This window comes from Leucoraja erinacea, chromosome 34, assembly GCF_028641065.1.
Source record: "Leucoraja erinacea ecotype New England chromosome 34, Leri_hhj_1, whole genome shotgun sequence".
NCBI classification, from domain to species: Eukaryota; Metazoa; Chordata; class Chondrichthyes; order Rajiformes; family Rajidae; genus Leucoraja; species Leucoraja erinaceus.
In genome coordinates, this window is record NC_073410.1 from 18026281 (window position 1) to 18038493 (window position 12213).

General features: G+C 44.4%; 1 non-coding gene across 1 annotated transcript; it reads left to right on the top strand.

Moving 5' to 3' along the window:
* Nucleotides 1-9084: 9084 nt before the first annotated feature.
* trnas-aga (transfer RNA serine (anticodon AGA)) lies at nucleotides 9085-9166 on the top strand. Its single transcript has one exon. It is a non-coding gene; the product is annotated as a tRNA-Ser (tRNA).
* The last annotated feature ends 3047 nt before the right edge of the window (nucleotides 9167-12213 follow it).

Here is a 12213-nt window from a genome sequence, read left to right on the forward strand (position 1 = left end):
TAAGTCTCTGCCCATGGATCCTGGACTCGTCTACCAGTAGAAAACATCTTATCCACAACAACTCTATCCAGGCCTTTCATTACTCGGCCAGTTTCAATCAGGTCCCCCCTCATCTTTCTCAACTCCACTGAGTAGTGGCTCAGTTCAATATATGATAACCCACTCATTCCTGTGATCATCCTCGTAAACCTCTTCTGGGCCCTCTCCGGTACCAGTGCATCTTTCTTCCGATATGAGGTTATAATCTTAATGGGTCCTGACCAGCTATTTATACAGCGTTAGCATTACAGCCTTGTTTTTGCATTCTAGTGCTCAAAAGTATTAATGAGGGAGTAAGGTAAAGAATGAAAAATAAAGAAAATAATATACAGAGATGGAGAATATTAGAAGAGAGAAGTGTAGAAATATCGGTCGTAAAGAAAGTAAACTCAATTTAATTAATGGGGGTCTTTCGACAAAAGCAGGGAGGTAATGCTGAGGGTATATAAGGCGTTCACACGGCTGCATTTGGACCATTGTGAGCAATTTTGGGCATCATATCTGAGGAAGGATGTACTGAATTAGGTTTACAAGAAGTGGCGCAGCGGAAGCGTGCTGGGCCCATAACCCAGAGGTCGATGGGTCGAAACCATCCTCTGTTATTCCTTCCATGCCCATTTTGATATATCCTAACCCAAAAATTATATCCTAGTCTGAAGAACAGTCTCGACAAGAAACTTTGCCTGTTCCTTCTCACCATAGATGTTGCCTCGCCCACTGAGTTTACCCAGCATTTCAATGGAAAATTAGACTTAATGGGATAATTTATTTAATTTTATTGGTGAATCAGTGGTTCACATAATGATCCAAGACTACTCGGCTACAGACCTATTCATTATATTATCTACTGCGTGAAGAGAGGTGCGAATTTGTGGAATGCTCTGCCTCAGAAGGCGGTGGAAAAAAAAACCATATGTAAACCAGAAGAGGTCGGGGGACATTCACTTCCGAATGTTATGTATTATTACTGGGCAGTGCGTATTAAGAATATAATTTACTGGCTGGATAGTTCTACCCATCCGACAGAATGGATAAAAATGGAGCAAGAGGATTATCATCCTTGTAATATAGGAACAATCCTCTTCTCCCAGAAAAAAAACAACTGAATAACAGAATATATAAGAATAACCCAATTATATATGGTACAATAAGAATTTGGAAACAAATACAATTATCTTTAAAATTAAAAATTAAAATAGCGCATTTATTTAAATCATCTCTAATTGACAAAACATATAATCAATGGGAAAGTCTCGGAATTAGAAGGATCGGGGATATGTACGAAATGGGACACCTACTATCATTAAAACAATTACAATTAAAATTTAAACTGAAACACAACCAATATTTTAAATATCTTCAGATTTGCGATTTCATGAAAAAATATATACAAGGATATCAAAAAAATAACTCCTGAATTATTGGAAGAAGCAATGAATATTGAAGCTGACTCACAAAAATGAATATCATATATATATATATATATATATATATAATTCTAAATATAGACCTGCCATCGACAGAGGTACTTAGAGAAGAGTGGGAACGGGAACTATACGGGAACCAAAAGGCAACTATAACACACTCCTTTGTTTCCTGCATAAAATTTTATAGATTTTAAGTGATATTTTCGAAATATCTACAACATTATTCAAGATAAGAATGGAACCTAATACTCAAATGATTATATTTGGAGTAATGGAAGATGGGAATAAATTGAACACATCTCAACATTTATTTTTCAACTATGGTTTAATAATAGCAAAAAAAAATAATACTTAAATTTTGGAAAAATGCTGGAAATAACAACGCTTAAAATGTGGATTGCAAGTGTGTAGGGCACCGCACATATTGAGGAAATACGATTCCTCCTAATGGATAAATCAGACCAATTCATAACGAGTTGGTCTCCATTTGTCGTCTTTTTGGAATCATATGGTGCAACACAAGGGACGAGGGATGGTCAAAATTATAAACAATGATCTCCTCATCTTTTATTTATTTATTTATTTTTAAAATATCTTATTCTCTTTTTTCTATTTTATTTTTCTCAACTTTCTTCAATCATTCGTCTTTTTTCTTTTTCTTCACACATTATATATCTCACGCCTTTCTATCATTTACTATCTAATTTATTTTTCTTATTCTAATCTTTCTTTAATATAACAAAAAAATAAGAAACTGTACATAAAATATATTATGAAAATATATATTAGGCACTGGTGCCATTTCATTGTACTTACTTCTAATAAAATAAAATATTGTTTAAAAAAAGAAGGTGGTGGAGGCAAATTCACTGGATACATGCAAACGCGAGTTAGATACTGCTCTTGGGACTAGCCGCAACAAGGGATATGCGGAGTAGGCAGAAACTGGGTACTGATTGTGGATGATCAGACATGATCACATTGAATGGCGGTCTTCGTTCGAAGGGCCCCGTAGCCTATTCCTGCACCTATTGTCTAAGTATCGATGTATCAATATATCTACGCTGCCCTTTGGTGCAGAACAGAGAGATAATAATAATAATAATAATAATAATAATAATAATAATAATAATAATAATAATAATAATAATAATAATAATAATAATAATAATAATAATAATAATTTTATTTTTAGAGCACTTTAAAAACAAACATAGCTGCAACAAAGTGCTGTACATCACTAATCATTGACAAAAAAGTTAATACACACCAAAAATAACAATCAAAAGAAATAGTAGGAAAAGATTAGTGAAATAAAGAAACATCAAAAACACCGCAAACAGAAACAACGCCTCAGGCATGGTCAAAAGCCAGGGAGTACAAATGTGTTTTAACACTGGATTTGAAGATGGACAGTGAGGGGGGCTGGCTGATGTGCAACGGCAGGGTGTGCCAGAGTGCCGGAGCAGCAACAGAGAAGGCTCTATCCCCTCTGAGCCTCCGACTAGACCTCGGTACCTCCAGGAGCAGCTGACCAGCTGACCTGAGGGACCGGGCAGGAGCGTATGGGTGGAGCAGCTCAGAGAGGTAAGGCGGGGCGAGCCCATTCAGAGATTTAAAAACAAATAACAGTATCTTAAAATGAACTCGAAAGTGCACCGGGAGCCAGTGTAGGGAGGCCAGAATTGGCGATATGTGCTCCCTCTTTCGAGTCCCTGTTAAAAGGCGAGCAGCAGCATTTTGAACCAACTGGAGACGAGCCAGTGAAGAACGAGCAACACCAAAATAGAGCGCGTTACAGTAATCCAGCCTAGATGTAATAAAGACATGGATTACTGTCTCAAAATGCTGCCGCTCGAGAATGGGCTTCACCTTCGCCAGCTTCCTTAGGTGAAAGAAGCTGGACTTAACCACCGCGCATATTTGGCGATCTAATTTAAAGTCACTGTCCATCCTAAAACCCAGGTTCACAACTGTTGGCTTCACGTACCTTGACAATGGACCTAAATCAACAAATGGAGGTTCACGGCAGCCATTGGGATCAAATAAAATCACCTCTGTCTTCTTTTCATTAAATCCAAGAATGTTTTGGGCCAACCAGGAATGAATGTCATCAAGACAAGACAGAAGCGATTTTACAGAAAAGGCGTCTTCCCCCCTCAGCGGCAAATACAGCTGGGTATCAACTGCATAACAGTGGAAAGAGATGCCATGCTTTCTAAGGATGAAACCCAGAGGAAGTATGTACAGCGAGAAAAGCAGGGGCCCCAGAATCGAACCATGTGGAACCCCATATGACAGGGGAGCGGAAGAGGATTCAAACCCAGCAAGGCTAACACACATGGTTCTGTCCGCCAGATAGGACCTGAACCATCCCAGGGCACTGCCGCAGATGCCCACTAACTGTTGTAGCCGAGATAATAATATATTATGGTCCACCGTATCAAAGGCGGCAGACAAGTCCAGCAGGACAAGAACCACACAATCCCCAGAATCATTAGCCAGGAGGATGTCGTTAAAAACCCTTAGCAATGGTGACTCCGTGCTGTGCATGGTTTTAAATCGAGACTGGAAGATCTCCCGAATATCATGCTCCTCCAGGAATAGTTTTAGCTGAGCATAAACAACTCTCTCCAGTAATTTAGAAATAAAAGGCAATTTCGAGATGGGTCTAAAATTGGCCAGAACAGATTGATCCAGGCCAGGTTTCTTAAGTAGTGGTTGCACTACCGCATGTTTAAAACTCACGGGGACAACCCCAGAACACAAGCTGCTGTTAATAATGGTAAGAACCGACTGTCCTGTACTAGGGAAAACCTCCTTAAAAAGATGGGGAGGGACCGCATCACAAGGAGAACCCGATGGCTTAATATGGGAAACCACGTCCTTTAAATACGATATAGTCACAGGCTCAAACTTGTCGAATACCACCAGGCAAGGGACCGACACAGAAGGGTCAGAGGCAGGTGCTGAAATGTGAGCCCCTTAAGGAAACAACCTTATCAACAAAAAAGTTGCTGGAAGTCATTACACATTTCAGATGAAGCTTCCAGACAGACCGGCTGAGGGTCATTTAGAACAGAGTCAATGGTTTCAAATAGCACACGAGGGTTGTTACACTTTGACACAATAATTTTAGACAGGTACTCTCTCTTGGCCTTTTTAACACTGTTTTGGTAGTGACGCCAACAGTCCCTGAGAATTTGAAGTGAAACCTGTAGCCTGTCCTTCCTCCACTTTCGCTCAGCTCTACGACACTGCCGTCGTGCTGCACGAGTCACTGCACTGAACCAGGGTTCAGGTTTAGCCCTCGGCTTCAACGATCTTAACGGGGCCACAGAGTCCAGTATAGTCCTGCATGAAGAATGAAACCACGAACTAATCTCCGTACCAAGATGGGTAATATATGGTCGGCAAGATAGACTGGCGATTGATTCTTAATGGGTTGACGGTGGATATGCAATGGAAGGCATTTAAAGACTGCATGGATGAACTACAACAATGTTCATCCCAGAATGGCAAAAAAAAAAAAAACCAGGGAAGGTAGTACATCCGTGGATAACAAGGGAATCAGGGATAGTATCAAAACAAAAGATGAAGTGTACAAATTAACCAGAACAAGCAGCCTACCAGAGGACTGGGAGAAATTGAGAGACCAGCAGAGGAGGACAAAGGGCTTAATTAGGAAAGGGGAAATAGATTATGAACGAAAACTGGCAGGGTACATAAAAACTGACTGCAAAATATTTTAAAGATATGTGAAGAGAAAAAGATTAGTTAAAACAAATGTAGGACCCTTGCAGTCAGGTGAATTGATCATGGGGAACAAGGACATGGCAATACCAATTGAATAACTACTTTGGTTCTGTCTTCACTAAGGAAGACATACGTAATCTGTCGGAAATAGCAGGGGACCGGGGACCAAATGAGATGGGGGAACTGAGTGAAATCCAGTTTAGCCGGGAAGTGGTGTTAAGTAAATTGAATGGAGTAAAGGCCGATCAATACCCAGGGCCAGATAGGCTGCATCCCAGAGTACTTAAGGAAGTAGCCCCAGAAATTGTGGATGCATTAGTGATCATTTTTCAAAACTATTTAGATTCTGGAGTAGTTCCTGAGGATTGGTGGGTAGCTAATGTAACCCCACATTTTAAAAAGCGAGGGAGAGAGAAAACTGGGAGTTACAGACCAGTTAGTCTAACGTCAGTAGTGGGGAAACTGCTAGAATCAGTTATTAAAGATGGGATAGCAGCACATTTGGAAAGTGGTGAAATCATTGCACAAAGTCAGCATGGATTTATGAAAGGTAAATCATGTCTGACGAATCTCATAGAATGTTTCGAGGATGTAACTAGTAGAGTGGATAAGGGAGAACCAGTGGATGTGTTATATCTGGACTTTCAGAAGGCATTCGACAAGGTCCCACATAAGAGATTAGTATACAAACTTAAAGCACATGGTATTGGGGGTTCAGTATTGATGTGGATAGAGACCTGGTTGGCAGACAGGAAACAAAACGTATGAGTGAACGGGTCCTTTTCACAATGGCAGGCAGTGACTAGTGTGGTACCACAAGGCTCAGTTCAGGGACCCCAGCTATTTACGATATATATTAATGATTTGGACGAGGGAATTGAATGCAACATCTCCAAGTTTGCGGATGACACAAACTGGGGGGCAGTGTTAGTTGTGAGGAGGATGCTAGGATGCTGCAATGTGACTTGGATAGGCTGCATGAGTGTGCAAATGCACGGCAGATGCAGTATAATGTGGATAAATGTGAGGTTATCCACTTTGGTGGCAACACCAGGAAAGTAGATCAATATCTGAATGGTGGCCGATTATGAAAGGGGGAGTTGCAACGAGACCTGGGTGTCATGGTACACCAGTCATTAAAAGTAGGCATGCAGGTGCAACAGGCAGTGAAGAAGGCGAATGGTATGTTAGCATTCATAGCAAAAAGATTTGAGTATAGGAGCAGGGAGGTTCTACTGCAGTTGTACAGGGTCTTGGTGAGAACACACCTGCAGTATTGCGTACAGTTTTAGTCTCCTAATCAGAGGAAAGACATTCTTGCCATAGAGGGAGTACAGAGAAGGTTCATCAAACTGATTCCTGGGATGTCAGGACTTTCATATGAAGAAAGACTGGATAGACTCGGTTTGTACTCGCTAGAATTTAGAAGATTGAGGCGGGATCTTATAGAAACTTACGAAATTCTTAAGGGGTTGGACAGGCTAGATGCAGGAAGATTGTTCCCGATGTTGGGGAAGTCCAGAACAAGGGGTCACAGTTTAAAGATAAAGGGGAATACTTTTAGGACCGAGATGAGGATTTTTTTTTCACAGTGGTGAATCTCTGGAATTTTCTGCCGCAGAAGGTAGTTGAGGCCAGTTCATTGGCTATATTTAAGAGGGAGTTATATATGCCCCTTGCGGCTAAAGGGATCAGGGGGTATGGAGAGAAGGCAGGAACATGATACTGAGTTAGATGATCACCCATGATCATATTGAATGGCGGTGCAGGCTGGAAGGGCCGAATGGCCTACTCGTGCACCTGTTTTCTATGTTTCTATGTTTCTATGGCACGGACGTCCTGGGCCGAAGTACCTGATTTTGTTTAGTCCATACAAGGGGCTCAGTTCATGATATGTTAACCCTTTAGCAGCACCTAGTGGTGAGGTTGTGTATTCAGAACCCTCGTCATTGGTCGGGACTATCAGTATGTTCAATAGCTTGTGCTCCTCATGACGACAGGAGCTTAGATCCTTTATTCCTAACCAAATACACGTATTGTTCGAGTGTTGTTTCACAAATAAAGCACCTTATGCTCTAGCTGCCTGGTCTCACTACAGTGGTGACCCCGTCGATCCGAAAGTTTTTCGGGTCGGTTATTAGGAACACCGGAACCTCGACACCAACCCGGCTCAGGAAAATGCAGTTTCGCTAAAACTGCCCGTGTTCTGGGCAGTACACCACGTGTGTTGTTCCAGCACATTGAGGCCCAATTTCAAATTCGGCAAATTGTGGCTGATTCGACTAAATATTTCTATATGGTGGGCACGCTGAAGCAAGAAACCGCCGCCTGATAACTTCCTTAACTTCGACATCCGCCTGCCGACACAAGTATGAGGGCCTCAAGACACTGGCAGTGCCTGTTTTCGGGCCCAGCCGCCACGATCGAGCCGAGAGGATCCTGCACATGGACGGCCTTGGTGACCGCATGCCGTCTGTACTGTTGAGCGAAATGCTTTCATTCATGGACGGTCACTACCCTTGTCTTCTTTTCGAGCAGGCGTTCCTCGCCCAGATGCCCGACGACATCCGCCTCCTCCTCGCCGGTAGAGACGTCGCCGACCCCCTGCAACTGGCCGATACAGCGGACTAGCTGTCGTTCACCAAGCAACAGGACGGCGCTACCATCAGCCGGTGTCTACTGCTTCGCGACGGCATTGACGGCCCGTTCCAACTTCTACCGATTCCAGTAAGGGGTTGGTGCAGGGGGCGGGTATTCTGAATTCTCAATCATTGAGATCTCTTATGAGGCATTGTACAAGGGGGACGACTTCCATCTGAACAGGAGAGGAACTAACATCCTGGCAGGTTTATGAGTCATACTTGGAATATTTTAAACCAGATTGGCATGTGCAATGCAGAAGTGGGGCTGCTGAGCGCTAGAGGTTGTTGTAATCAAATTCAGTAGATAACGTAGGCAGGAGCTCGGCACGGAACAAGGAAGCAATGTTACATTAAATTGCGTTTATTTCAATGTGAGAGGCCTGACGGGTGAGGTGGAGGAACACAGGGCGTGGATAGTTATTTATGACTGGCACGTTGAGGCCATTACAAAAACCTGGCGCAAAGAGGGCAGGACTGACAGGGTAATGGTTTATCCTACGGGTGCTGTTGTCGAGATAGGAATGAGGGTAAATGAGGGGGGGGGGGGGGGGGGGGTGGGGGGGGGGGGGGGGGGGGGGGGGGGGGGGGGGGGGGGGGGGGGGGGGGGGGGGGGGGGGGGGGTGCTCTACTGATTAAGGAGATTGTCACCAATGCCGTCCAAGATTGCATTACCTATGGTAAAGATTTATGAATAGATTTGATGAATAAAATAGGGGTCACCACGATGGGTGTGTGCTCTTCGCTTCCCCTACTCTGAGCAAACGACTGTGCCCTTACCTTACCTATTGCCCCCATCGTCGTATTCACCCTTATGAGATCATACCACATCCTCCCACGCTGCAATGAATAACGCGCTAGCCTGTTTAATCTCTTATATAGCCTAGGCCCTCGCATCCTGGCAACATCCTCGTAAATATTCTCTGCACCTTTTGCAACTTAGCAACATCTTTCTTATCAATGGGTGACCAAAGCCGAACACAGCATTCCAAATGTGGGCTCACCAATATATCGTATTACTGTAATATAACGTGCCAATTCCCATGCAATACTCTGACTGATGCAGGCCAGCGTGCGGAAAGAATTATTCACCACCATGTCTACATGTAACGTTCCTGAAACCTTAGATTCCTCTACCCTACAACACTCCCCAAAACTCTACTAATTGCAATGAAGGCCTTGCCCTGGTTTCATTTCCCAAAATGTAACACCGACACTTACGTGTAGTCGTGGCCGAGTGGTTAAGGCGATGGACTAGAAATCCATTGGGGATTCCCCGCGCAGGTTCAAATCCTGCCGACTACGACAGCTGTAATTCCACCGAGAAAAACTGGGCCATGTATCACTTTGTGCACTAACCATCAGTCCCTTTATTATGTATCTGTACACTATGGACTCTAGATGGTAATAATGCACAGTTATTCCGCTGATTTGTTAGCACGCAACGGAAAGCTTTTCACTGTACCTCGGAATACGTAATAATAATCTCAAGTACACTAAACTCCATTAAACATTCTTCAGCCAATTTGCCAAGTTGATCAAAATCCTGCTCAAATGCGGCGACGAGAAGAAGATACGACTCTTTGGGCGACTACTCACGACCATACAGGCTTCACCATTGTCAGAGTGAGGCCCAGCACAAATTGGAGGAACAACACTTAGTATGTCTAGGTTTAATCGCAGGAGGGTGCAAAGTTAGGGGGCGCTATCTTGGGACACGGCCGCCTAGCCAGCAGCTGTCCGTATTTTTCACTATTTTCTTTAATTTTTAGTGAGTTTCAGTGTTTGTTTTAGGAGGTCTAGACTTTTTTATGTGTGGGGAGGGGGGGGGGGAGGAAACTACTTTCTACGTCCCTACCTAGTCGGAGAGGCAGCTTTACTCCGGACTGCTTTCGACCCGTCCTCGCGGCCTACCAGCGGGCCTGGAGCGGGGTTTTCCCGAAGGGACCACCCAGCACCTCGGCTTCGGCGGCGGCACAGCGCTGGAGCGCTGTCGCGGAGCGGAGCGGGCGATGCCTTGCCTGGTTCACCGCGCTGGAGCTCCGGTGAGCTGAAGACCGCCGATAAAAACATCGCGGAGCTGCGGGTCTGCGGAGCGGGCAGTTGCGAGCGGCGGCGCTGACTTCAACATATGGAGCCTGGGATCTCTCGATGAGATCGCCAGTGGTGGAGCTCCATCCGTGGCGGCCTTGTCGGCTTCGGAAGCCGCGGTCTCCGAAGAGGAAGCGGCCGTTTCAGGTGTCTCTAGCCGCCGAGAGGGCTCTCCCGACGCCGGAGCACCATCTTCCGCCGAGAAAGGCCTGGAACATCGGGAATCCGTAGAGGCAACTGTGGAGGCCTCAATTGGCCCGAATATGCGTGAACTGGGGTTGGGGACTGGACATTGTGCCTTCCCTCATAATGGAAACCATTGTGGGGGGACGTTTCTATGTTAAAGATCCTTATTGTTCCGTTTCCAAGATGGCTGCCGGAAGGGAGAGTGAACGCTGGCGCGATTAGCTGCCGCTGCTCTCTCTTTGAATTGTGTCTTTGAATTGTGTCTTTGAATTGTGTCTTTGAATTGTGTATTCATAGAATCATAGAATCATAGAAAGTAGGTGCGAGAGTAGACCACCAGGCCCGTCGAGCCCGCACCGCCATTCGCTCATGGCTGAACACTAAACAGACACACTTACCCACAAACAGTAGACACAAGACACAGAACACAAGACACTACCCTCCCCTTTTTACCGCTATCACCCCTCTCCACCCCAAGAACCTCGTGATCTCCTGGGGGGGGGGGGGGGGGGGGCAAAAAACCGGATAAAAACCCAGGTCCAATTCGGGAAAAAAAATCCGGGAAATTCCTCTCCGACCCCAATCCAGGCGATCGACACTTGTCCAGGAGATCACTCAGGTCTTACTATACTAACCATACCTAGGTCCATATCCCTGCCCTCTCCCCGTAGCCCCTTATCCCCTTGGCAGCTAACAAACCATCTATTTTAGTCTTAAATATATTTAAAGTTTCTGCTTCCACTGCTCCCTGGGGCAGTGAATTCCATAAATTAACCACCCTCTGGGTGAAGAAGTTCTTCCTCATCTCAGTTTTAAAAGAGCCCCCCCTTATTCTGCAACTATGTACCCTAGTTCTAGTTTCCCCGATCATTGGGAACATCCTCGGTGCATCCACCCGATCAAGGCCCCTCACGATCTTATATGTTTCAATGAGAACGCCTCTCATTCTTCTAAACTCCAAAGAGTAGAGTTCCAGCCTACTTAACCTTTCCTCATATGTCAATCCCCTCATTGCAGGAATTAATCTTGTAAACCTTCGCTGCACTGCCTCCAGGGCTAGTACATCCTTTCTTAAGTATGGACCCCAGAACTGTACACAGTATTCCAAATGTGGTCTCACTAATACTGTGTACAGCTGCAGCAAGACCTCCATGTTTTTTATACTCAATCCCCCTAGCAATAAAGGCCAAAACTCCATTGGCCTTCCTGATTGCTTGCTGCACCTGCATGCTAACTTTCAGTGATTCATGTACTAATACCCCTAGATCCCTTTGCGTTGCATTACAACGCAGCTCCTCCTCATTTAGAAAATAACTTGCCCTATCATTTTTTTTCCCAAAGTGAATGACTTCACATTTATTAGTATTAAATTTCATCTGCCAAGTTGTTGCCCACTCACCTAGCTTATCTATATCCTTTTGCAGACTCTTCCTATCCTCCTCATCCCCTACTTTTCCTCCCATTTTTGTATCGTCCGCAAATTTTGATATATTACACTTGGTTCCCTCCTCCAAATCATTTATATAAATTGTGAACAACTGGGGTCCCAGCACCGACCCTTGCGGAACCCCGCTAGTTACCGGTTGCCATCCCGAGTATGAACCATTTATCCCCACTCTCTGCTTCCTATTTGTTAGCCAATCCTCTACCCATGCTAATATATTACCCCCAATCCCATAATTTTTTATTTTTAGCAATAGTCTCTTATGTGGCACCTTGTCAAAAGCCTTTTGGAAGTCCAAGTATACCACATCCACCGGTTCCCCTTTATCCACCCGGGTTGTTACTTCCTCAAAGAATTCGAGCAGATTCGTTAAACAGGACTTCCCCTTCACAAAACCATGCTGGTTCTGTCCGATGAAGTCATGTTTATCCAAGTGCCCCGTTAGTGTTTCTTTAATAATTGTCTCTAACATTTTACCCACCACCGATGTTAGACTAACCGGTCTATAGTTACCCGCCTTCTGTTTACTTCCTTTTTTAAATATAGGTGTTACATTGGCCATTTTCCAATCCACTGGGACCGTTCCTGCCTCCAGGGAGTTTTGGAAAATTATCACCAATGCATCCACAAT